Source organism: Agelaius phoeniceus, chromosome 1 (assembly GCF_051311805.1).
Source record: "Agelaius phoeniceus isolate bAgePho1 chromosome 1, bAgePho1.hap1, whole genome shotgun sequence".
Taxonomy (NCBI): domain Eukaryota; kingdom Metazoa; phylum Chordata; class Aves; order Passeriformes; family Icteridae; genus Agelaius; species Agelaius phoeniceus.
Window position 1 is genome coordinate 106,184,858 of NC_135265.1, and position 11,861 is coordinate 106,196,718.

General features: G+C 40.0%; 1 protein-coding gene across 1 annotated transcript in view; it reads left to right on the top strand.

Annotated features, from left to right (window-relative positions):
• The window catches only part of COLEC12 (collectin subfamily member 12), a 98,196-nt gene that overhangs the window by 63,154 nt on the left and 23,181 nt on the right, over positions 1-11,861 (top strand). The gene's annotated exons all lie outside the window — the stretch shown is intronic.

Sequence of the window (11,861 nt, forward strand, 5' to 3'; positions counted from 1 at the left end):
TTCCTGCAAAGCTGTGTGCCATTTTCAGACAATCCAAAATATTATGGAGCAGCTAAGCAGTTTACTAACTAATGAAATAATGATTAAAAATTAAGTGCTCTTCTGTCCTCTGGCTTCTGTCCATGTACAGTAAAATTTTGACCTGAGTTTGGTCATGCACCTTGGCAGAACACTTAGAGGAAATTTCTGTGAGTTCATTTGAATTTCTTTAACAAAGCACTCAGCAAAACAAGGAGTGGAAGAGAGAAGAACCTGCATAACAAATTATACTACCCAGTTTCTGCAGGAGTGTAACGCTTTTTGCTGGGCATATCCTCTCTCATCTTATGGCACAAGAACTACCAGGACATTTGTCAAGCAGTTTAATCTATTTTAACTGTGCAACACAGTTCATCTAAAAATTTACAGACATTGATCTCACCAATAAAAAATAGTATTCATATAGTAGAATATGAAGAAACTGAATACATTAATTCTCCTTAAAAATATTTTTTGAACTCTTAGTTTTCACAGCTTTGAAGTCTGTCTAAGCTATTTAAATAGAGTGATGCATTGTTCAAATGAGATGGCAAACAAGATGCCATCTTTTCTTGTGGATCAGGAAAGAAGTGGAGAACAAGAGGAACATGCAAAGTAGTGAAAACTCTTAGTCTCTTAAGTGAAAAAGCTACAGCAAATGTGTTCAAATAATTCTTCCTTTTGGAGACTGGAGTAAGATTCAAAGTATGAGGAGGTACGAAGTGTGCTTAACAAACAAAGTCCATATTTCATTGAAAAAGAAGGTTCTGCTCACACTGAGAACTCTGCTTTTTGTGATGTGTGCCTTTAGCTATAGTTTATGGTTTTCAACATTTCCAGCTCTGCTTTTCAGGAGGACATCGTTCAGCCATGGAAAAAATTTGTACTGGACTGAAACCTACCATACAAGGAACTAGCCAAGAAATAAATGTAGTAAGTCAAATAAAACTGCAGGGAAACAGAATTTTTAGAAAATATTTTTACTCTTAATACATGAAAATTATTCTTCAGCCTATTACATATAAACCCCAGAGCACTACTGGGACTTGGTGCCTGTGGATTCCAAAGACACAAGGAAGAGTTATTTTGTATTTTATTGGATTTTCCCTAAATAGGTTACAGTACCATGTGTTCATTTTTTTAATGCAGAGTTTCCATTGAGCTGCCAATTTGGCTGCTTCACCTGCTCTTCTGTTTTATGCTTTTAGCTTGTCATGGAACAAAAACCCTTTTCCAGCTCCCTGGCTGAGTGATACACCTGCACTGGGGTAAATTGCGTGTAAGTCTGTGGAAGCCAGAGAGGTCGCACTTGTGTAACTGGAGCTGTGTTAGGGAACAAGAGTGTTTAGTGCAGTTTAGTGCTAAAAACATTTGACACTTGCTTTGAACAAATAAATTACAGTGTCTCCACACTTAGTTGGAAAGGCTGTGGGTCAAGGGTGTGATGTATTTCTCTGCTGGAGTTCAAAAGAGCAGCTGCAGAGTATGGCATAAATAACACCAGATATGGACCTCTTTGAGAGTGAAAAGGCAAGATATATTGACCTTGAAGTCAAATATTGACCCCAGATTTGTTTCAGTCTTTTTTTTTTCTCTTCAAGGACCAATAAATCTTGGTATTTGGCAAAAAACCCCAAGAATGGAAATGCAAATTCAGGTTGGACACAAATATGATCAATTCTATTAGCTTTCTAAGTTCTTGCCATCTTTTACAGAAAGTACAGAAAGGGACTATTTTCTTTGTATTTTTAGTGGTATATCATATCAAAACAAGGAAACTGATTATTACAGCCATTATTTGAGAACTTCAGCATTCCTCAGAGAGTTAGAAGTGTGGTAAAGTTACAAGTGTAGAAGAACATTGGAAATCAGTGAGAAAGTTCTACAGCAGATATGTAGGTTTGCAGTCCAAAAGTCTTTGGCATTAACTTCAGGCAGAATAATTTTTCAAAATGAGCTTAGACATTTTTCCTGAGTTCACTCAGCTTTCTTCTTCCCTCCTCCCTGAATAGTTGTCCTCCCAAGTTTTAGTTACCTTGGGATTGCTTTCACTGAAACACAAGCTAATATTTGGGTTGGGGTTTTTTTATTGCACAGGGTTGTACCTTTCACAAGAACTTTTAATAATATATTTATGCATCAACTAGGGAAAAAAAAACCCAAGGTTTCTTTTACAATTTTTTGTCTGAATTAAAATTTACCAATTCCCACTTGTAACTATAGATTTATATTATGCCTTCTGCCTCTTAATTAAAGTGCTCTGGGATTTTCTCTCCATTAAAGAACATACCTTTTGTAGTGAAAAGTTCTAAGTTTTTCATTTAGTCTTTTGGGTAAGAAAATTATTTTCTTCAATTTAAGCCTTTTACTGTCAGCCTAAATCCCCTGACAAAGCTTGTAGCAATAAGCCTGAAAAGCACAGTAAGATTTGAGTCTTACCAGACTAAAGACTTGTAAGTTTGACTTAAGTCAAACTTTAAATCAAACTTAAAAGGCTTGTAAGTCCTATGAGGCATGGCTGAGGGAGCTGGAGTTGTTAGCCTGGAGAAAAGGAGGCTCAGGGGTGACCTTATCACTCTCTACAACCACTGAAAGGAGGCTGGAGACACCTGGGGGTTGGCCTCTTCTCCCAGGCAACAAGAGACAGGACAAGAGGACATAGCCTCAAGCTATGAGCCCTGCCAAGGGAGGTTTAGGCTGGACATCAGGAGGAATTTCTTAATGGAAAGGGTTGTCAAGTATTGGAATGGACTGCCAAGGGAGGTGGTGGAGTCACCAGTCCTGGAGGTCCTCAAGAAACAACTGGATGTGGAACTCAGTGCCATGGTGTAGGTGACAAAGTGGAGATGGGCCAAAGGCTGGGCTTAGTGAACTTGGAGGTCTTTTCTAACCAAAATGATTCTGTGATTCTGAGATTCTTAGTCCTCCATCTGCAGATGTGGAATCTCAGGAGAACCTGGCCTCATGGCAGCTGCCTTCCCCTTGTACTGCTCTGAAGACAGGGATCCTAAAACTGCCAGGCTTTGTTAAAAAATATTTTGCAAAGACTTGGATCTCCATGATTTCATAAGCTATCAGGGAAAGGATTATAGTAAGGAATATATGTTTCAGGAAGATAATTATTTTTGCAGGTATTATTATTGTTGCTGTTGCTGTTGAAAGTGTAGCAAATTTTTCATGTTTCATGGATTTGTCAGCTTCTGTATTTTCGTGATTGCAGTGGAGTTTTCACCTACTTACTACAGTGATTGCATTGACATTAGGAAGGCAGCAGGGTAGGTGCTATGTAGGCAGGTCATATGTTTGTTGTCTAATTGTTGGCTAATTCCTTATCTTTCTGACTGCAGTGCTCTGGATGTCCTGCATGCCTTTTCCTCACTTGTAACAAGCAGATTTAATTCATCATTTCCCAGCATTTGTCAAGAAAGTGCAAGTTTGCTTATTGTTTTATTAGGAGGGAAAACACGAATTATGTTCACCAACCGTACTCCCACCTCAGTACAGAAGATTTCTTGTAGTAGTTTACAGAATAAAAATTTCCTCTGTAGATAAGGGTGAATATTAACCAGGGAAAAATCCCAGAAATTGTGACAATATTAGGTGGAAAAAATCCATTTTTCAGGGCTGTTTGCTCCTTTCATTGCACAGTCATTACACATTGGCACAGGCGTTTGAAAAAAATGTTCTGGTCGCCTGAGGAATTCATTCTAAGTCTGCTTTTTATCCAGGAAATTAGATGCTAGTGAGGTGTGAATGAACCAGGAGACCTCAGAAGTCGGAGATGCTACAGGACATAAGGAGACAGGAGAGGGGGAAGAGGGAAGAACAGAATGAGAAGATTGAAAGATGGGAGCTGCACTGGAACATAATCATTCCTTAACCTAGAGATCCAGCCTCACAGGGGAAAAGTTCCACTTTGAAAAGATAAAATTCTGGAAAAGGAGGCAGAGGGGGAGGTTGGTTATATTGGAGGGTGGAAATAAGATTTATTGTGTCTGCCATCAAGCCTGCAATATTTCTGTAGAAAAAGCCCTACCTTTAGAAAGTGGTTTTAGAAGGGCAGTGAGGTGGAAAATAAATCCAGGCCCTGACAGCTCCTCTGCTTTGGAGGTGATTTAATGCAGAGTCTCAATTCAGCTGAGGGGAGTAAGGCAGCACACTTCCAGAGGAGCAGTGCTTATACCTTGACATAATTTCTCTCCTGTAGTTGAGCATGTAGCCTCAGGAGATTGGGAATGAATTTACAGCCAGTGGATTTGTGACCATGAGCTACGTTCAGTGCAGTGCCTATGGGGATCCTTTCTTCTCAGCTCAGTGTTGGTATCTCAGCCAAGCATTCTTGATGTCACAGGGAAAAGGCTAATCAGAAGTGGCAATTTGCATAATTAAAAGAGTAGAGCAGTCTTCTTTATACCTACTGTTTTCTGAACTCACTTTTTTTTGAGGTCCTACATTCTTCCTTGTGGCCCTCTTCATTATTGGGGTTACCTTCCAAATAACAGGTCTATGTAACTGCTAAGTACCCAGCATGGATAGAAACACCTTTACCTCTTCTTTTTTCATGCACATGAATCTTTTAAATTCCAAATAATGTCCTCAGAGAGACTTTTCATTTGGAAAAGACGTGATTTTTTATATTAGAATGGTCCTTAATGAAGGCAACAGGACCATTACCACTAAATCCAGAAGAGTGTATAAAGGTATATATATTAATTTGAGGCATCAAATCTTGGTTAATTTTTTTCAATTCTGTTAATGTCAGCATTTATTGCAGCATTTCAGCTGGAACATAACAAAACCTGTAGTTGCAGATATATCTGCAGGTTTGATTTTCTGGGTATACTTGTTCAGTCTCAGGCAACAATTTTTTCCTGCTGAAAACCTCATCAAGTATCTCTGTATTTTTCCCTAACAAAAAAAAAAACCCATAAATATGGTTTTTATGCTATTAAATATGGTTGAAACTCTATTTTGTTCAGTTCCACCGTGTAGTAGATGAGAGAAAAAATCCTGATGAGGAGGGCATGCTGGTTGTACTTCTGACTACTGAGTGAAAATTGGTTTAGATTCATATGAGCTACAAGAGTTTAAAAGCACACTTTGCTGTAACACATGGTATTTTACAATGCTCTTAAATGAATGACCTGCCTCAGCCATGTCAGGGGTGCATGTGTGCACAGAAACTTACATGGAACAGATGGCTGCCAAATACTTCCACTTAACTTGTGAAGGCACATAAAAAATTTAATTTCTGTAGTTAAATGGAATAGCTTTTGTGGCAACATCAGTGGATACAGAAATGTTGCTTTGTTGTGCATGGCTGGAGTTCCCATTGTTTCTTGTTCTTTAAAACAGTGATCCAATGTTTTTAGCGTTGCCCTTAAATTCAAAAGTTGCAGAACTGGTAAAAGAACAGGTGAAAGCTTTCTGTGAAGAGCATCATCTTTGCATCTGTGCCCTGGATGGCTTCATCATGTCCTTGCTGAGTGGCCCTGCAGCACAAAACCACTGCTGTGGTTTTGGCACCTACCACACTCACAGCCATGGAGGGGATCATGTTGCCCTCTTCAAGAAATGTGTCAAAAGCCACAAAGCATGGAGTTAACCACTTTTTCTGCCTACCATTTAGCACCATTACTAGGGTCACTAACACCTAAATACTGTGTTATAAAATTAGAGAATCTTAGGGAAAATACACACTTTGGGTGTATATTATATGTTACCTCTTTTCATCTTTTCAGTCAAATGTAAATTGAATTAAGGTGAAAAATCAGTTACATTAGTCATCAAATTATATAATCTTAATTAGGATCTATGTTTCATTAGGAAGCATATTTATTTCAGAATGGAAGGCCCGGACTTTTACAAAAATGGCATTATTTTGCCATCTGGCACAACTCTGAGGCACAGATCCCTTCCTTGACTTTGCTAATGCTTTGTTACCTCTGGTTTTATCTAAATCATTGAATGGAATATCTTCAGGTTGTCTTAGGAAACTGTTTCACAAACCAAAAATCTGGCTATATTTCTTCTTGCAAGTCAGTCTAAATTCTTCTGTATTGAGACAGAGTTTGAGAGAGGCTCTTTATTGTCATGTATCATGGCTGTCTTGCCTGTCATTGAACAGGTCTTTAATTCATACATAATTTCTATCTTCCTTTAACTGTTCTAGTTTTTCTCTCATCTTTTGAACAGCCTAATTAGATTTTTGGGTTTAGTTCCAGAGACATGCACTGAGTGATCCATTACTTGATTTTCAGTAACTGAGGACAGACACATCTCTCTTATTCCAGACAGTTATTAAAAAGCACCAGCACTTTCTGAGGTTTGTTCTGGTTTGAGTTTGTCTTTAAATCTAATAGCCTGTGGGATGCTGGACCCTCTGCTGGTGTGATATTCTTACCACATTGTTATGGCTGGACCTTAAGCTAGTGCAAATCCATGATTTTTCATAAAATTTACCACACTGGTTCTTCAGCTCTGTTTGTAATATTTGCCTAACATACAGTTCGGATATGCAGCAGTCTTTGCTTACCCTGTGTTGTGGTTGGGCTTTTTGTATCCTTTCAATTAAAATATTTAGTGTTTAATCACAGTAGGACATTGTTTGGTAATACTATATAATTAAATGGTGGTGGTTGTTGAAGTGTATAATTAGGATTTCTGACAATTCATTGTGATTCTCTGGACTGCTGCAAAGAAGAACAAAGCCAGAGAGAAAATGCTGCCTGGGTTATATAAATAAGTGAGAGATGATGGTCAGGCTGAAAATGAGGGTTCTCCCCTCCTTTAATGAAAGGGTTTGTGTACATTACATAGAATAAAGTATTTCTTAGGCTGAAAGCTTTCCAGAGATAATAGTGTTGGCCCTCTGAGACTCTTTATTATGTCAGATGTGGGATTCTGATTTATGGGAAGTGGCCGCTGCCTCCAACAGGCTCAATCTGGTGTGTGGAGGAGAATTTGCTTGATGGCCCCTTTGTGCAGAGCTTTGGGCTGCAGTGTGCAGATCATTAAGGGCTGGGTTTTCCCAAAGTGTCCCAGGGAAGGAAATCCCTCATGTTTACTGAAATACCCTGGGCTTTTGGGACAAAATGCCCCCCTTCCACTTCAGGGGATGCAGGGACAGGGTGAGCCCTGCCAGCCCCAGCATTGCTCCCTCAGTGTTGAGAGTTGCTCTGCAGAGGTGGGATTGTGAAAGTCCTGGTGGAGTCTTCAGTTCTCTTAAGCATTAATGAACAACTCCTCCCCATTTCTATTTTTTAGGAGTCTGGGAATCTGTTCTCCTAGAATGCAAGCTGAAAGTCCCACATATCTGCAAGAATTGTAGAACAGTTTGGGTTGCAAGGGACCCTTAAAGTTAGTCCTCTAGTCCAAATGCTCTGCAGTGATCAAGGACATGTTCCTCAAGATCAGTTTGCTCAGAGCCCTGCTCACCCTGACCTTGAATGTTACCAGGGATGGGATATCTCCCACCTCTCTGAGCAACCTGTTCCTGTTTCACCACACTCATTGTAAAAAAGTCTTTGTTTTATTTAATCTGAATCTACCTTCTTTTGGTTTAAAGCCATTTCCTCTTGTTAGGACAAGAGGCCTGCTAAAAAGTTTGTCCTCATCTTTCTTAGCAGCCCCCTTTAAGTACTGAAAGGCCACAATAAAATTCCTTTGAAGCCTCCTCTTCTCCAGGTTGAACAGTCCCAACTCTGTCATCCTGTCTTTATAGAAGAGATGCTCCAGTCCTTCTGATCATCATGTTCCTCCCCTGGACCCACTCCAGCAGGTCCATGTCTTTCCTGTGCTGGGGACCCCAGAACTGTACACAGGTGGGGTCTCACAGAGCAGAATAGAGGGGCAGATTGCCTCCCTCCACTGCTGGCCACACTGCTTTTGACACAGCCCAGGATGTGTTTGGCTTTCTGGGCTGCAAGAGCACATTGCCAACCCATGTCCAGCTTTTGTACACCAGCATCCCCAAGTCCTTCTTGGCAGTGCTGCTCTTGATCTGTTGATGCCACAGCCTATACTGATACCGGGGATTGCCCCAACCTTGTACATGGAAAGAAAGGGGCACCAGGAGAATAGGAAATCTCGAATGTGAAGCTCAGGATAAAATCACAGGAACTGGTACCACTGGCCCTGGCAGAGGTTGTACAGCCTCGCAAGGCACAAATTCTCAGACTGGGCTTTTGAGGTGTGTTTTCTTCTCTCCAGAGGTTATTGGCACAGCTGCCAGCTGTGTAGCTGGGCAATCAGATTATGCTGAACACTGTAGAAACCTGTGGAGATGGAGTGGTTTGGGTTGGGTCAATTTATTTATTAATTTTGGAAGAAAGAAGCTCTGTGTCTTGCAGTGTTTACTTGAAATCTAGAGTGGCTGTTTCAGCCTGTGTCTTGCTGCCATGCTTCATAATTTTCCATCTGGCATAGGAAAACTGGCACGAGTTAGGTGGGTACATACCCACTGCTTAGATTTCAAGTTTAGCTGCCCAAATTGCTTCCTAATAAATAACCAGAAACTTTTTCAAAGGAAGCATGCTTGCATTTATCCCTATTTGATTACAAAACCAGAAGCAAAACTTGCAAATTCCGGAACAAATGACAGCATGTTTGTGCTAAATATTTTTTCCAATGGCATTGTAAAAATCTGATGATTAAGTTAAGCAGGCTGTTGCAATCCACCTGCCCACAAGCCAGCACTGGGTGAGCAGGACCATTGCCATTGTGGAGACAGGGCTTGCCAAAACTGTGGAACGGGAGGAGGTGTGGACCTTTATGTATTAGCTAGGAAATATGTAGGGCATCTATTTACATGTAGCTCAAATTATAGCTTTTACAGTGTGAGAATAGACTCTAAACTGAAAAAATTAGTTTTATCTCAAAGCAATAATTTTAAAAGGCATGAAGCAGTTTCAATTTTTGCCATTATAAAGAACAATTGCTTTCTGAAGTAGGCCAGCATATGGAACTATCAAATCATCAGTTTTGTTCACTGCAACAAAACCATTCCTGAAGGATCATGGGAATTGTTTTTGTGAGAGGTAGGTTAATAACCTGTGACACAATACAAAAGAGAAGACAAAAATCTCACTGTGAATTTTGTGGCTGGCTGGATCCAGTAATCTCAAACCTATACAAAGTTATTGTCAAAGATGCTGTTGCCTGCTTTTTCTTAGTGTGCAGATATAATATGGTGGGGTTTTGTCGTTACCAAAGCTTCTCTGTAAAAAAAAAATACACACACACATATTTTCCCATATATTTGAATATAAATGTGTTTGTGTATATGTATATATGAAAACACTTATATGCCTGAACTTAAAATCCTCTCTGTCCTGTGAGACAAACTTACTTTCATAATTGCTAGTCATGCATATTAGTAAACACCTACTGTTTTACACTTGGGTGCCTGAATTTAAGCACTTTAAACCAGGTTTTTCAAAACATTTAGATATTTAAACCTAGAGATGGATTCCTCATGGGATCACCTACTTTTGCTAGTGAGATAGACACCACTGGGAGCTTGTTGCAACTCTGCAAAGTTAATTACCTCTCAGTATTTAAATCCTAATTACACACTGAATCACAGAATGGTTCATGTTGGAAGGGAATCCAAAGATCATGCAGTTTCTGCCTCCCTGCCATGGGGAGGAGGCCTGAATCAGATGTATATAGTTTGCTCAAGTCCCTTTAAATATAGATATTAGATCCACTGCTGTTTTGAAAATATTAACTTTGAGAAAACAATCATTTGAAGGCTGCAAAGTAGGCTTGCAGTCTTCCTTTTGAAATTCAAGGGGTGTTATCTCTTTTCAGTGAATCACACTGGGGAAACCCCCTCCAAACTAATGTATTTTCATTTCCTGCACTACTTTCTTTATCTTATCATTATTATTCTTATTTCTTGTCAGGGTTATGAAGGAAACCTTGCAATCTTTGTCAAAATTGATTTGCCAGCAGAAATATTATGAGGCCACCTATGATCTTGCAGCCAGAGCCAAGAAAAGAACAGAGAGGCAAACACTTGTAAAAGAATTATTCAGGAGAAAAAAAAAAGTGTGCATGTCTTATTCAAAGATGTGTTCCTGAAGTGTAATACACTTGAGGAGTCAGGCATTTTGTAAGGTGGTTATAAAGAGCAAAGCTATTTAGTCTCCCATTAAAACCATGGAAGAAAATAACAACAACAACAAAAACCCCCCCAAACAAAAAAAACCCGGGTCCTCCTTCAGCAAAACCTCTTCTTGGAGCCCAAAAGGAATCTGCAGATGTATACCCCCTGCATGAGAACAAAGTCTTCAGTCACTGGAATGCAATGCTATAAAAACAAATACTACAAAGCCTGGTAACAGGGGGATGTCTCACTTGCATATTTTTTTGTGAGCATTTTGGTTTGCAGAGAAGGGGGTCCCCAAAGCATGTGAGCCAGCAGGATCTCTTTGTACTAGGTTGCTCTCTGTTTGGCCAGATGTCTTCCCAACAGTGAGGCAGAAAAACCAGAGCTCTTATTAAAATAAGTCAGGGAAAGGAATGGAAAAAGGCATATGTCCAGTGAAACGAGGCACGTTGTGTCCCATCTGATATTTATTAAACATTGATCAAATCAGCAGTGAGAAATGCACGTCATGCGGAAGTGACCCCAGCTCCCTGGGTTTGGAAGGCAGTGGCCAATGTCTGGGAGCAGAGCAGCATTGAAAACACGTGTACAGGACACAGACAGGAGTGTGCTGCACTGGGAGCATCGTTAACAAATGGAGAAGAGCTGACTTCAGCTGAGAACGCCCTTTTGCAGGTTTTACATTTGTTCTGTCAATGGGATGTGTATGTAGGGTCCTTCCCTTTCCATATAGTCTGCAGCTTCCTAGATGAAATGTGATACATCTCCTGGAAGAATTCTGCATTTTATGTCAGTCATAACAGCAAGCAGTCTCGTGGATAAAACTGGGGGAGTTCTGCCAAATTAAAGCCCGAGCATGGGCTCCTTCAAAGATCAACTCACAGCTTTTGTGGTAAACCTGAATGATTTCATGCCAGCCTGCTGGGTTTTGTGTAATCACAGTAAGCATTTTTAATTGACTCACATTTGTTGTTGCTTAATATTTTGGCTATCACATCTTTTGAGAACCACCTTTGAATAAAAATGTGTCCTCACAACATGAACTAAATACATCTCCTATATCAGAACAATCTTATTTGGGCATGATCCTTAAGTGAGGTAGTGGGGATGAATAACAGGGCAAGCTGAAGTCAGGGTGTGTGCTTGGGAATTTGGGGAGCTCTGATTATACTGGAGTTCATCCTTACACAGAGAAGGTTGCATTCATGGCTTTTGCATATAGCCTGATGTATTTAATTGCTCAGAAAGATATCAGAATGACTCTTCCAAATCAGGAAGAGTACCTGTATCTTTGGTATTTTTGTAGTAGTCTTTATATGTTTAGTAAACTAGAAAGCAGAGTTAAGCACTACATGTTTGTAATAAAGAGCAAATATGATTGTTCTGAAAGACTTTACTGTATCCCAGGTAAAAGAAAACAAAGGAGTCTGTTAGAGCTCCCTGGCTTTTCACTCCAGCCCTGGACTCGGGTCATGTTAGATGAGGGTAGCAGGGGTTCATTGGCAATCAGAAGTAGTTTTAGGCTGACAGGCAGAAAGCCCCAGTAAGGAATGCAGTACACAGTTCCAGGCCAGTTAGTTAATGGAATCACTCCAGCCTGTATGATTGTTTTAGTAGGATGTGCCTGTGTTATTGATACCAACCGCGCTGGGCTGTAAAAGGATGGAGAGGTCTGGCTTTTGTTGGGGTGCTGTTCTGGTGTCAGTTTGAAATACACAGAAACGAAAAG